Source organism: Oncorhynchus tshawytscha, linkage group LG28 (genome assembly GCF_018296145.1).
Source record: "Oncorhynchus tshawytscha isolate Ot180627B linkage group LG28, Otsh_v2.0, whole genome shotgun sequence".
NCBI classification, from domain to species: domain Eukaryota; kingdom Metazoa; phylum Chordata; class Actinopteri; order Salmoniformes; family Salmonidae; genus Oncorhynchus; species Oncorhynchus tshawytscha.
Window position 1 is genome coordinate 33718447 of NC_056456.1, and position 16109 is coordinate 33734555.

The window sequence follows — 16109 nt, forward strand, 5'->3', positions numbered from 1 at the left end:
CAGTACATATATTACATACAGTACAGACAGTACATAGTACATAGTACATACAGTACATACAGTACAGCACATCCTTCATTCCATGTTTTTCTTTTTTTCCCCCACCACTATGGAGTACCGTCTCAGCAGTCTCTCTCTCTCTCTGTCTCTCTCTCTGTCTCTCTCTCTGTCTCTCTCTCTCTCTCTCTCTCTCTCTCTCTCTCTCTCTCTCTCTCTCTCTCTCTCTCTCTCTCTGTCTCTCTCTCTCTGTCTCTCTCTCTCTCTCTCTCTCTCTCTGTCTCTCTCTGTCTCTCTCTCTGTCTCTCTCTCTCTCTCTCTCTGTCTCTCTCTCTGTCTCTCTCTCTCTGTCTCTCTCTCTGTCTCTCTCTCTCTCTCTCTCTCTCTCTCTCTGTCTCTCTCTCTCTCTCTCTCTCTCTCTCTCTCTCTCTCTCTCTCTCTCTCTCTCTCTCTCTCTCTCTCTCTCTCTCTCTCTCTCTCTGTCTACTCAGACTCTGGTTTGAATGTCTTTGAATGTGGTCAGATCTGTCTGTGGTACATCGGATGATTGATGCTCTCTATAGTGCTCTGCTGGTGTTCTCTCTGTACTACAGTTTCTCTGTATCCCACTGATGTTTTTCCTCTAGCTGCTGCTCTCTCTCTCTTTTGATCCTACATCACACTTATCTCAGTAGTCATCTGGCTCAGTGTCAGCATCCCAGCAGAATGTCCGTTAGACCTCCCTCTAACATCTCTCTCTCTCTGCCACACACAGATGCTCTCTCTGTCTGCTCTCTCTCAGCAAAGATCACACAATCTGAGAGTTCTTTTCACTCTCTTTCTCTCTCTCTCTCTGTCTCTCTCTCGTGTCTGTCTCTCTCTCTCTCTCTCTCTGTCTCTGTGTCTGTCTGTCTCTGTCTCTCTGTCTCTGTCTGTGTCTCTGTCTCTCTCTCTCTCTCTCTCTCTCTCTCTCTCTCTCTGTCTCTCTCTCTCTCTCTGTCTCTCTCTCTCTCTCTCTGTGTGTCTCTCTGCGTCTCTCTGTCTGTCTCTCTGTCTCGTCTCGTCTCTGTCTCTCTCTCTCTGTCTCTCTCTCTGTCTCTCTCGTCTCTCTCTGCGTGTCTCTGTCTCTCTCTCTCTCTCTCTCTCTCTCTCTCTCTCATATACAATCAGACAATGCTGGTTTGAATGTAATTTGAATGTGGTCAGATGATGATCAACTGTGGTACATCGGATGATTGATGCTGAGGCTCTATAGTGCTGCTGCTGGTGTTACCTAGTGTACTACAGTTTGTTGTATCCCACTGATGTTTTTCCCCTAGCTGCTGCTCTGCGCTTCCTTTTGATCCTACATCACACTTATCTCAGTAGTCATCTGGCTCAGTGTCAGCATCCCAGCAGAACGTCCGTTAGACCTCCCAGTCTAACATCTCTTAATGTGCCACACACAGATGCCCCAGTCTGCACGCACACAGCAAAGATAAACACACAATCTGCAGAGTCAATTTTTTAGAGCACTATTGTTTTTCACTACAATGTACATTGTTCGTGCGTGCGTGGCGTCAACACTCCAATGCGGGCTTAGTAGAGAACTGTGCATCTCGTACGTCATGTTTTGCGTCACGTGCTGCGTGTGTGTGTCCCTGTCCCCTTGGTGAAAAAACAGACATGTGCTCCATCACATTGACAGCCTATCTAATCAAATTCAGAGTGAATTATCCCTGTCCCATTGCAAGGTTTTTAGATATGCATTACTCAGCAAAACCTAACTGTACATATCATCAACTCCAATTCTCTCCCCCACGAACATAATCCATAATCCGCTGATCCATGAACATGAATATGAATACATGAGTGCTTAAATCACAGATGTTAAACATTGTTTGGGTTAGCTAAGTAACTCATTTTGTTATGGGCTCCTGAGTGGCGCAGTGGTCTAAGGCACTGTATCTCAGTGCTAGAAGTGTCACTACAAACCCTGGTTCAATTCCAGGCTGTATCACAACTGGCCATGATTTGGAGTCCCATAGGGTGGTGCACAACACTATTGTTGTCTGGGTTTGGACGGGGTAGGCTGTCATTGTAAATAAGAATTTGTTCAATGACTTGCCTAGTTAAATTTTAAAATATATACTTACGGTGACTATCATCTGAGGGTACAATATGTTATATATTACAAAATATATTGTCTACGATATATTTAAGCAATAAGGCCGAGGAGGTGTGGTATATGGCCAATATATCATGGCTAAGGGCTGTTCTTAACCACGGATGGTCCCTGGATACAGCCCTTAGCCGTGGTATAATGGCCATATACCACAAACCTTCGAAGTGCCTTATTGCTATTATGAACTGGTTACCAACGTAATTAGAGTAGTAAAAATAAATGTTGTGTCATACCCGTGGTATTACGGTCTGATATACCACGGCTGTCAGCCAATCAGCATTCAGGGCTCAAACCACCCAGTTTATAATACAAAATATATTGTCTACATTTTACAATGAAAGGTGTTGTTTGTGTGGGAGCTGGGAGGAATCAAAGCATATGTCTGGCATATGAAATTATGTATGTGAGGGGTTTGAATAGGAATAAAAACACTTCCTGCTCACTTGTTGTGTGTGTGTGTGTGTGTGTGTGTGTGTGTGTGTGTGTGTGTGTGTGTGTGTGTGTGTGTGTGTGTGTGTGTGTGTGTGTGTGTGGGGTTGATATTGCAGGACTATTAGATAAGGTGGTTGCCAGGGATATGAGCACAGCGGTTAAACTTGGTTAAATATGCAGCGGACCTGTTGGCATTGTGTAACTGCTTGGATACAGCCACGCCAATGAAAGCTTTCGCCAGCTCCCTTGGCAACAGTAGTAATGCATACATTCTCTTTTAGTTTCTCTTTGAGTGTGTGTATGGGTTGGGTGGGGGCTGGAGAGGGAGGGAAAACAGGACAGACTAGAGACAGACTACTGCATGGCCCCACTTCCAGTTAGAGACAGACTACTGCATGGCCCCACTTCCAGTTAGAGACAGACTACTGCATTGGCTCCAGTGCCTGCTAGAGACAGACTACTGCATTGGCTCCAGTGCCTGCTAGAGACAGACCACTGCATTAGCTCCAGTGCCTGCTAGAGACAGACCACTGCAGTGGCTCCAGTGCCTGCTAGAGACAGACCACTGCAGTGGCTCCAGTGCCTGCTAGAGACAGACTACTGCATTGGCTCCAGTGCCTGCTAGAGACAGACTACTGCAGTGGCTCCAGTTCCAGCTAGAGAGAGACCACTGCATTGGCTCCAGTGCCTGCTAGAGACAGACCACTGCAGTGGCTCCAGTGCCTGCTAGAGACAGATCACTGCATTGGCTCCATTGCCTGCTTAGACCTAGTTATTTTTAACCCAACCAGGGGGAAACAAAGGGGAATAATCAGCTTTCATCTTCCATTACTCTATTGTTGTTTCACCTCCAAATCTGACTCGTGAAGAAAGCATCCGGTTCGCCTGCAATCCTTCTTCCTCTGTGGTGATTATGTTTCGGCCTGGTCACCTATACACCACAAATGCCCTTTCTTCTTTTTTCTTTCTTCCTGGGCTGTATTGGGCCAACGTTCCCCCTGTTTCCTCGCTATGTGATGGGAATGGGGATGGTTCTTTTCAGCCCTCAGAGCGGAGGTCAGGATGAAAAAAAGACATTGTTTTCCAATGGGTAGGCCCAACAAGAGAGGTTCATACAGCTTTGTACAGCTCTCGAGGGAGGTTGTAATCTCCTATCACAGGGTAGACATTACACTGCTATCAGAGGGAGCTAAGTAGCTCATTAGGCAGGGGCTGACTGTCCCTTGGGAGGAGAGCTTGGAGTTTAAGATGGGCATATCATCAGAGGCTGGTAGTGAATAATAGTTATGGATGGAAGACCGGTAATGAGCCAATCAAAATCCACGATGGCTGCAAGGGGTTTGCAGGGGAATCCCCTAAGCATATCTAGTGTATCTTATGGAGAACCAAGGAGAAGCCACTGAGGATTCCTTAGAATGTCTTACTATAATGTGACTCTGGATAAATAGAAAAGTGATCAATCATTGCTCTAATAAAAAAATACTACAGAGTATAATAACCCATATGCACAATATATGATATATACACAATATACGCAATATGTACAGCATTTTATATATACTGAATTTTCACAACCAACATTCACATACATTAATGAAACAACATATTTGCATATGCATTTATTTAATTTGAAATGCTATCTCAAAGTTGTATAATAAACATATTTCAGTTGATATCACAGGATAATAACAGTAAATCCACTTGTATGGGAAGCTGCTTTGCATTTTTCTGATTCTGTGGCAGCAGAGACACCTGGTGGCAAAACAGGAACATTATTTCCTGTTTGACAGCTGCAGACACACTACAAAAAACATTGCTATACATTGAGCCACTACAGTGAATTGTGCCTTGACGCCTTAACCGACTCATTTTAAGCATGGAAGTATTGAGCTTGTCACTTAAGTTACCCACACAGGTATGACTAGCACGCAGTTGACTGGGGTTTGAGTATGAGTATAAGGTAGCAGGGTTATGTCACTCAAGTTACCCACACAGGTATGACTAGCACGCAGTTGACTGGGGTTTGAGTATGAGTATAAGGTAGCAGGGTTATGTCACTCAAGTTACCCACACAGGTATGACTAGCACGCAGTTGACTGGGGTTTGAGTATGAGTATAAGGTAGCAGGGTTATGTCACTCAAGTTACCCACACAGGTATGACTAGCACGCAGTTGACTGGGGTTTGAGTATGAGTATAAGGTAGCAGGGTTATGTCACTACCCACAAGGTATTACCCACACAGGTATGACTATGACTACACAGTTGACTGGGGTTTGAGTATGAGTATAAGGTAGCAGGGTTATGTCACTCAAGTTACCCACACAGGTATGACTAGCACGCAGTTGACTGGGGTTTGAGTAATGAGTATAAGGTAGCAGGGTTATGTCACTGAGAGTCCACACTGTGTTGGAGAGGGACACCGTTGACAGTTCAATCCAGGCATAAGTGACATAAGGGGTCGCTTAGGGGCCCCAGGCTCGCTTAGGGGCCACAGACTCAGTCGGGGTCTCAACTTACTATTGCAAGGTGCAACTTTGAAATTTGGTTGTGCATCAGCAATGATTCTCTTGTTATGTCAGACACGGACTGTAACTCAAGCCCTGACGTCCAGGGGGCCCTCATTGATTTTGTTAGTTACTCTCACTCAGATATCATGGCATAAGTCATGATATCCTGCCAAATCTCACTTAGGGCCCCCAAAAGACTAGTAGCCGGCCCGGGTTAAATTCCTTCTGATGGTCCTGAATTATCTCCTCTGGTCCTAGATTATTATATCAGTATTCCAGCAACGTTTCACAGTAAATTGTTGTCTGATGTGCAAATGCACAAGGTAACAAGACACATTCCAAAAGGTGTTGTATCTTGTGGGATGTGATACATGTTAATTAAGATAACAAGATCATGTATTGCCAGAGCTGCCCATGTTATACTGGATGACATGCTTTGTGACACTGAATGACACAGACACAATAAATTATAAATGTGACAACTTTCAGACAATAAAAATATTGTGTCAACCATTTACTTTTACATATCTAATTTGACACTACGTAAAGATACTAACCAAGTCAGCTACTTGACCTGTCAAATAGCCATCATGGGAGCATGAGCAGGTCCAGCAGCCAGCTCTGTTCCAACATGCACCCCATCCGGTATCACAACAAGCAGTGATACGGCCAGATTAACAATTCAAATCAAATCAAATTTATTTATATAGCCCTTCGTACATCAGCTGATATCTCAAAGTTCTGTACAGAAACCCAGCCTAAAACCCCAAACAGCAAGCAATGCAGGTGTAGAAGTACGGTGGCTAGGAAAAACTCCCCAGAAAGGCCAAAACCCAGGAAGAAACCTAGAGAGGAACCAGGCTATGTGAGGTGGCCAGTCCTCTTCTGGCTGTGCCGGGTGGAGATTATAACAGAACATGCCAAGATGTTCAAATGCCACTACAGACAGCCATGCCCTCCTCAGCACTACAGACAGCCATGCCCTCCCCAGCACTACAGACTGCCATGCCCTCCCCAGCACTACAGACAGCCATGCCCTCCCCTCCCCAGCACTACAGACAGCCATGCCCTCCCCAGCACTACAGACAGCCATGCCCTCCCCAGCACTACAGACAGCCATGCCCTCCCCAGCATTATAGACAGCCATGCCCTCCCCAGCACTACAGACAGCCATGCCCTCCCCAGCACTACAGACTGCCATGCCCTCCCCAGCACTACAGACAGCCATGCCCTCCCCAGCACTACAGACAGCCATGCCCTCCCCAGCACTACAGACAGCCATGCCCTCCCCAGCACTACAGACAGCCATGCCCTCCCCAGCATTATAGACAGCCATGCCCTCCCCAGCACTACAGACAGCCATGCCCTCCCCAGCACTACAGACAGCCATGCCCTCCCCAGCACTACAGACAGCCATGCCCTCCCCAGCATTACAGACAGCCATGCCCTCCCCAGCACTACAGACAGCCATGCCCTCCCCAGCACTACAGACAGCCATGCCCTCCCCAGCACTACAGACAGCCATGCCCTCCCCAGCACTACAGACAGCCATGCCCTCCCCAGCACTACAGACAGCCATGCCCTCCTCAGCACTTTTTGGTATTTTTTAAAAATTTGTACACCTTTATTTAACCAGGTAGGCTAGTTGAGAACAAGTTCTCATTTGCAACTGCGACCTGGCCAAGATAAAGCATAGCAATACGACACATACAACAACACAGAGTTACACATGGAATAAACAAAACATACAGTCAATAATACAGTAGAACAAAAGAAAACAAAAAGTCTATATACAGTGAGTGCAAATGAGGGAAGATACGGGAGTTAAGGCAATAAATAGGTCATGGTGGCGAAGTAATTACAATATAGCAATTTAAACACTGGAATGGTAGATGTGCCAAAGATGGATGTGCAAGTAGAGATACTGTGGTGCAAAAGGAGCAAAATAAATAAATACAGTATGGGGATGGGGTAGATAGATGGGCTGTTTACAGATGGGCTATGAACAGGTGCAGTGATCTGTGAGCTGCTCTGACAGCTGGTTCTTAAAGCTAGTGAGGGAGATATGAGTCTCCAGCTTCAGAGATTTTTGCAGTTTGTTCCAGTCATTGGCAGCAGAGAACTGGAAGGAAAGACGACCAAAGGAGGAATTGGCTTTGGGAGTGACCAGTGAGATATATCTGCTGGAGTGCGTGGTACGAGTGGGTGCTGCTATGGTGACCAGTGAGTTGAGATGAGGCGGGGCTTTACCTAGCAGAGACTTGTAGATAACCTGTAGCCAGTGGGTTTGGCGATGAGTATGAAGCGAGGGCCAACCAATGAGAGCGTACAGGTCGCAATGGTGGGTAGTGTATAGGGCTTTGGTGACAAAACGGATGGCACTGTGATAGACTGCATTCAGTTTGTTGAGTAGAGTGTTGGAGGCTATTTTATAGATGACATCACCAAAGTCGAGGATCGGTAGGATAGTCAGTTTTACGAGAGTATGTTTGGCAGCATGAGTGAAGGATGCTTGGTTGCAATATAGGAAGCCAATTCTAGATTTAATTTTGGATTGGAGATGCTTAATGTGAGTCTGGAAGGAGAGTTTATGGTCTAACCAGACACCTAGGTATTTGTAGTTGTCCACGTATTCTAAGTCAGAGCCGTCCAGAGTAGTGATGCTGGACGGGCGAGCAGGTGCAGGCAGGGAACGCTTATTTTCCACCATAATTTGCAAATAAATTCATAAAAAATCCTACAATATGATTTTCTGGATTTCTTCCCCTAATTTTGTCTGTCATAGGTGAAGTGTACCTATGATGAAAATTACAGGCCTCTCTCATCTTTTTAAGTGGGAGAACTTGCACAATTGGTGGCTGACTAAATACTTTTTTGCCCCACTGTATTTAGTTATAAAGAGACCTCTCAATACTCATTCTCATGATAGCATATTGTTAATAACCAGCAGACAAATATGAAACCTAAGCAGGTTTGGGCTTGGTTAGAACCTTGGATGGGAGACTAAATAAATTGCAGTATATAAATAAACTCCTCAGTAGGAGGTGCTGCACAGCCTATTGATTTTAACATTGAAGATCGGACTTTGCTCCAAAGGTACAAATTCAACATATTGTATACAAGATTTGTCTACGTTGAAAATTGGTTACCATGATGACATAATTCTGTGGTTGAAATTTCACCCTCAAAACAACAGTTTACTAGCTTGAAGACTTTTTCCAATCCGATGTATTTTCCACATAGATCCCATGTCACAATACGTTGACAAATTACGTTGAAACAACGTTGATTCAACCAGTTTGTGCCCAATGTGTAGTTTATTCTGCTTCATGCTGGGAGCATTAAAATTGAGCATGTGTCTATAAGTGGAGCATGTGTCTATAAGTGGAGCATGTGTCTATAAGTGGAGCATGTGTCATTCAGTGGAGCATGTGTCTATAAGTGGAGCATGTGTCTTTCAGTGGAGCATGTGTCTTTCAGTGGAGCATGTGTCTTTCAGTGGAGCATGTGTCTTTCAGTGGAGCATGTGTCTTTCAGTGGAGCATGTGTCTTTCAGTGGAGCATGTGTCTTTCAGTGGAGCATGTGTCTTTCAGTGGAGCATGTGTCTTTCAGTGGAGCATGTGTCTTTCAGTGGAGCATGTGTTTTTCAGTGGAGCATGTGTCTTTCAGTGGAGCATGTGTCTTTCAGTGGAGCATGTGTCTTTCAGCGGAGCATGTGTCTTTCAGCGGAGCATGTGTCTTTCAGTGGAGCATGTGTCTTTCAGTGGAGCATGTGTCAGCGGAGCATGTGTCTTTCAGCGGAGCATGTGTCTTTCAGTGGAGCATGTGTCTTTCAGTGGAGCATGTGTCTTTCAGTGGAGCATGTGTCTTTCAGTGGAGCATGTGTCTTTCAGCGGAGCATGTGTCTTTCAGTGGAGCATGTGTCTTTCAGTGGAGCATGTGTCTTTCTAAAGACTAAATACGGGGACACCTGGCCACAGAGCAATAACCACTCGAAGGACAAGGCAGAAGATACATCCTGAGACATTGTATAAGAAGCAGATGTTGTCATCCCCAAGCAGTCAGAGGCAGATTATTAGTATGGGCCAGCTTTGAAATGCATTGTGGCCTGTGGTGAGTGTAAAAATGCCCGACCTTATGGTGAGACTTAGCACCCACTAAACTGTGGACTATCAAAGACAATTTCCCAGAGGGGTTGTATAACCAAAGAAATAAACCCTATAACTAACATCATTATCACTCACTTTCCTTTGCTTATGATTAATATGTCTTGTCCAGTCAAACTCATGCGTAATGTCAACCCAAACTCTTATGTCATGTCAACTCAATCTCATATGTAATGTCAACTCAAACACATGTGTAATGTCAACTCAAACTCATGTGTAATGTCAACTCAAACTCATGTGTAATGTCAACTCAAACACATGTGTAATGTCAACTCAAACACATGTGTAATGTCAACTCAAACTCATGTGTAATGTCAACTCAAACTCATGTGTAATGTCAACTCAAACACATGTGTAATGTCAACTCAAACTAATGTGTAATGTCAACTCAAACTCATGTGTAATGTCAACTCAAACACATGTGTAATGTCAACTCAAACTCATGTGTAATGTCAACTCAAACACATGTGTAATGTCAACTCAAACTCATGTGTAATGTCAACTCAAACTCATGTAATGTCAACTCAAACTCATGTAATGTCAACTCAAACTCATGTAATGTCAACTCAAACTCATGTAATGTCAACTCAAACTCATATTTAATGTCAACTCAAACTCATGTAATGTCAACTCAAACTCATGTAATGTCAACTCAAACACATGTCAACTCAAACTCATGTAATGTCAACTCAAACTCATGTAATGTCAACTCAAACTCATGTAATGTCAACTCAAACTCATGTAATGTCAACTCAAACTCATGTAATGTCAACTCAAACTCATGTAATGTCAACTCAAACTCATGTAATGTCAACTCAAACTCATGTAATGTCAACTCAAACTCATGTGTAATGTCAACTCAAACTCATGTGTAATGTCAACTCAAACACATGTGTAATGTCAACTCAAACTCAAACTCATGTGTAATGTCAACTCAAACACATGTGTAATGTCAACTCAAACTCATGTGTAATGTCAACTCAAACACATGTGTAATGTCAACTCAAACTCATGTGTAATGTCAACTCAAACACATGTGTAATGTCAACTCAAACACATGTGTAATGTCAACTCAAACACATGTGTAATGTCAACTCAAACACATGTGTAATGTCAACTCAAACTCATGTGTAATGTCAACTCAAAACATGTGTAATGTGTAATGTCAACTCAAACACATGTGTAATGTCAACTCAAACACATGTGTAATGTCAACTCAAACACATGTGTAATGTCAACTCAAACACATGTGTAATGTCAACTCAAACACATGTGTAATGTCAACTCAAACACATGTGTAATGTCAACTCAAACACATGTGTAATGTCAACTCAAACACATGTGTAATGTCAACTCAAACACATGTGTAATGTCAACTCAAACACATGTGTAATGTCAACTCAAACACATGTGTAATGTCAACTCAAACACATGTGTAATGTCAACTCAAACACATGTGTAATGTCAACTCAAACTCATGTGTAATGTCAACTCAAACTCATGTGTAATGTCAACTCAAACACATGTGTAATGTCAACTCAAACACATGTGTAATGTCAACTCAAACACATGTGTAATGTCAACTCAAACTCATGTGTAATGTCAACTCAAACACATGTGTAATGTCAACTCATGTGTAATGTCAAACATGTCAACTCAAACACATGTGTAATGTCAACTCAAACACATGTGTAATGTCAACTCAAACACATGTGTAATGTCAACTCAAACACATGTGTAATGTCAACTCAAACACATGTGTAATGTCAACTCAAACACATGTGTAATGTCAACTCAAACACATGTGTAATGTCAACTCAAACACATGTGTAATGTCAACTCAAACTCATGTGTAATGTCAACTCAAACACATGTGTAATGTCAACTCAAACACATGTGTAATGTCAACTCAAACACATGTGTAATGTCAACTCAAACACATGTCATGTGTAATGTCAACTCAAACACATGTGTAATGTCAACTCAAACACATGTGTAATGTCAACTCAAACTCATGTGTAATGTCAACTCAAACACATGTGTAATGTCAACTCAAACACATGTGTAATGTCAACTCAAACACATGTGTAATGTCAACTCAAACACATGTGTAATGTCAACTCAAACACATGTAATGTCAACTACATAATGTCAACTCAAACTCATGTGTAATGTCAACTCAAACACATATGTAATGTCAACTCAAACACGTGTAATGTCAACTCAAACACATGTGTAATGTCAACTCAAACTCATGTGTAATGTCAACTCAAACACATGTGTAATGTCAACTCAAACACATGTGTAATGTCAACTCAAACTCATGTGTAATGTCAACTCAAACACATGTGTAATGTCAACTCAAACACATGTGTAATGTCAACTCAAACACATGTGTAATGTCAACTCAAACACATGTGTAATGTCAACTCAAACACATGTGTAATGTCAACTCAAACACATGTGTAATGTCAACTCAAACACATGTGTAATGTCAACTCAAACACATGTGTAATGTCAACTCAAACACATGTGTAATGTCAACTCAAACACATGTGTAATGTCAACTCAAACACATGTGTAATGTCAAACTCAAACAAACACATGTGTAATGTCAACTCAAACACATGTGTAATGTCAACTCATGTGTAATGTCAACTCAAACACATGTAATGTCAACTCAAACACATGTGTAATGTCAACTCAAACACATGTGTAATGTCAACTCAAACACATGTGTAATGTCAACTCAAACACATGTGTAATGTCAACTCAAACACATGTAATGTAATGTCAACTCAAACACATCAAATGTGTAATGTCAACTCAAACACATGTGTAATGTCAACTCAAACACATGTGTAATGTCAACTCAAACACATGTGTAATGTCAACTCAAACACATGTGTAATGTCAACTCAAACACATGTGTAATGTCAACTCAAACACATGTGTAATGTCAACTCAAACTCACACATGTAATGTCAACTCAAACACATGTGTAATGTCAACTCAAACACATGTGTCAACTCAAACACATGTGTCAACTCAAAATGTCAACTCAAACACATGTGTAATGTCAACTCAAACACATGTGTAATGTCAACTCAAACACATGTGTAATGTCAACTCAAACACATGTGTAATGTCAACTCAAACACATGTAATGTCAACTCAAACACATGTAATGTCAACTCAAACACATGTGTAATGTCAACTCAAACACATGTGTAATGTCAACTCAAACACATGTGTAATGTCAACTCAAACACATGTGTAATGTCAACTCAAACTCAAACAACTCAAACACATGTGTAATGTCAACTCAAACACATGTGTAAAACTCAAACACATGTGTAATGTCAACTCAAACACATGTAATGTCAACTCAAACACATGTGTAATGTCAACTCAAACACATGTGTAATGTCAACTCAAACACATGTGTAATGTCAACTCAACTCAAACACATGTGTAATGTCAACTCAAACACATGTGTAATGTCAACTCAAACTCATGTGTAATGTCAACTCAAACACATGTGTAATGTCAACTCAAACTCATGTGTAATGTCAACTCAAACACATGTGTGTCAACTCAAACACATGTAATGTCAACTCAAACTCATGTGTAATGTCAACTCAAACACATGTGTAATGTCAACTCAAACACATGTGTAATGTCAAAACTCAAACACATGTGTAATGTCAACTCAAAACATGTGTAATGTCAACTCAAACACAATGTAATGTCAACTCAAACACATGTGTAATGTCAACTCAAACACATGTGTAATGTCAACTCAAACACATGTGTAATGTGTAATGTCAACTCAAACACATGTGTAATGTCAACTCAAACAAACACATGTGTAATGTCAACTCAAACACATGTAATGTCAAACAAACATGTGTAATGTCAACTCAAACACATGTGTAATGTCAACTCAAACACATGTGTAATGTCAACTCAAACACATGTGTAATGTCAACTCAAACACATATGTAATGTCAACTCAAACACATGTGTAATGTCAACTCAAACTCATGTGTAATGTCAACTCAAACACATGTAATGTCAACTCAAACACATGTGTAATGTCAACTCAAACACATGTGTAATGTCAACTCAAACACATGTGTAATGTCAACTCAAACTCATGTGTAATGTCAACTCAAACACATGTAATGTCAACTCAAACTCATGTGTAATGTCAACTCAAACACATGTGTAATGTCAACTCAAACACATGTGTAATGTCAACTCAAACATGTGTAATGTCAACTCAAACACATGTAATGTCAACTCAAACTCATGTGTAATGTCAACTCAAACACATGTGTAATGTCAACTCAAACACATGTAATGTCAACTCAAACACATGTGTAATGTCAACTCAAACACATGTGTCAAAATGTCAACTCAAACACATGTGTAATGTCAACTCAAACACATGTGTAATGTCAACTCAAACACATGTGTAATGTCAACTCAAACAAACACATGTGTAATGTCAACTCAAACACATGTGTAATGTCAACTCAAACACATGTAATGTAATGTCAACTCAAACACATGTGTAATGTCAACTCAAACTCATGTGTAATGTCAACTCAAACACATGTGTAATGTCAACTCAAACTCATGTGTAATGTCAACTCAACTCAAACATGTGTAATGTCAACTCAAACACATGTGTAATGTCAACTCAAACACATGTGTAATGTCAACTCAAACTCATGTGTAATGTCAACTCAAACACATGTGTAATGTCAACTCAAACACATGTGTAATGTCAACTCAAACTCATGTGTAATGTCAACTCAAACACATGTGTAATGTCAACTCAAACACATGTGTAATCAACTCAAACTCAAACATGTGTAATGTCAACTCAAACACATGTGTAATGTCAACTCAAACACATGTGTAATGTCAACTCAAACACATGTGTAATGTCAAAACTCAACTCAAACACATGTGTAATGTCAACTCAAACACATGTGTAATGTCAACTCAAACTCATGTGTAATGTCAACTCAAACACATGTAATGTCAACTCAAACACATGTGTAATGTCAACTCAAACACATGTGTAATGTCAACTCAAACACATGTGTAATGTCAACTCAAACTCATGTGTAATGTCAACTCAAACACATGTAATGTCAACTCAAACTCATGTGTAATGTCAACTCAAACACATGTGTAATGTCAACTCAAACACATGTGTAATGTCAACTCAAACTCATGTGTAATGTCAACTCAAACACATGTAATGTCAACACAAACTCATGTGTAATGTCAACTCAAACACATGTGTAATGTCAACTCAAACACATGTGTAATGTCAACTCAAACACATGTGTAATGTCAACTCAAACACATGTGTAATGTCAACTCAAACACATGTGTAATGTCAACTCAAACACATGTGTAATGTCAACTCAAACACATGTGTAATGTCAACTCAAACACATGTGTAATGTCAACTCAAACACATGTGTAATGTCAACTCAAACACATGTGTAATGTCAACTCAAACTCATGTGTAATGTCAACTCAAACACATGTGTAATGTCAACTCAAACTCATGTGTAATGTCAACTCAAACTCATGTGTAATGTCAACTCAAACACATGTGTAATGTCAACTCATGTGTAATGTCAACTCAAACACATGTGTAATGTCAACTCAAACTCATGTGTAATGTCAACTCAAACACATGTAATGTCAACTCAAACACATGTGTAATGTCAACTCAAACACATGTGTAATGTCAACTCAAACACATGTGTAATGTCAACTCAAACACATGTGTAATGTCAACTCAAACATGTGTAATGTCAACTCAAACACATGTGTAATGTCAACTCAAACACATGTGTAATGTCAACTCAAACTCAAACTCATGTGTAATGTCAACTCAAACTCATGTGTAATGTCAACTCAAACTCATGTGTAATGTCAACTCAAACACATGTGTAATGTCAATGTAATGTCAACTCAAACACATGTGTAATGTCAACTCAAACACATGTGTAATGTCAACTCAAACACATGTGTAATGTCAACTCAAACACATGTGTAATGTCAACTCAAACACATGTAATGTCAACTCAAACACATGTGTAAAACTCAAACTCATGTGTAATGTCAACTCAAACACATGTGTAATGTCAACTCAAACACATGTGTAATGTCAACTCAAACACATGTGTAATGTCATGTCATCTCAAACACATGTGTAATGTCAACTCAAACACATGTGTAATGTCAACTCAAACACATGTGTAATGTCAACTCAAACACATATGTAATGTCAACTCAAACACATGTGTAATGTCAACTCAAACACATGTGTAATGTCAACTCATGTGTAAAACACATGTGTAATGTCAACTCAAACACATGTGTAATGTCAACTCAAACACATGTGTAATGTCAACTCAAACACATGTGTAATGTCAACTCAAACACATGTGTAATGTCAACTCAAACACATGTGTAATGTCAACTCAAAACATGTGTAATGTCAACTCAAACACATGTGTAATGTCAACTCAAACACATGTGTAATGTCAAACACAACTCAAACACATGTGTAATGTCAACTCAAACACATGTAATGTCAAACACATGTGTAATGTCAACTCAAACACATGTGTAATGTCAACTCAAACACATGTGTAATGTCAACTCAAACACATGTGTAATGTCAACTCAAACACATGTGTAATGTCAACTCAAAACACATGTCAACTCAAAATGTCAACTCAAACACATGTAATGTCAACTCAAACAAACATGTGTAATGTCAACTCAAACACATGTGTAATGTCAACTCAAACTCATGTGTAAT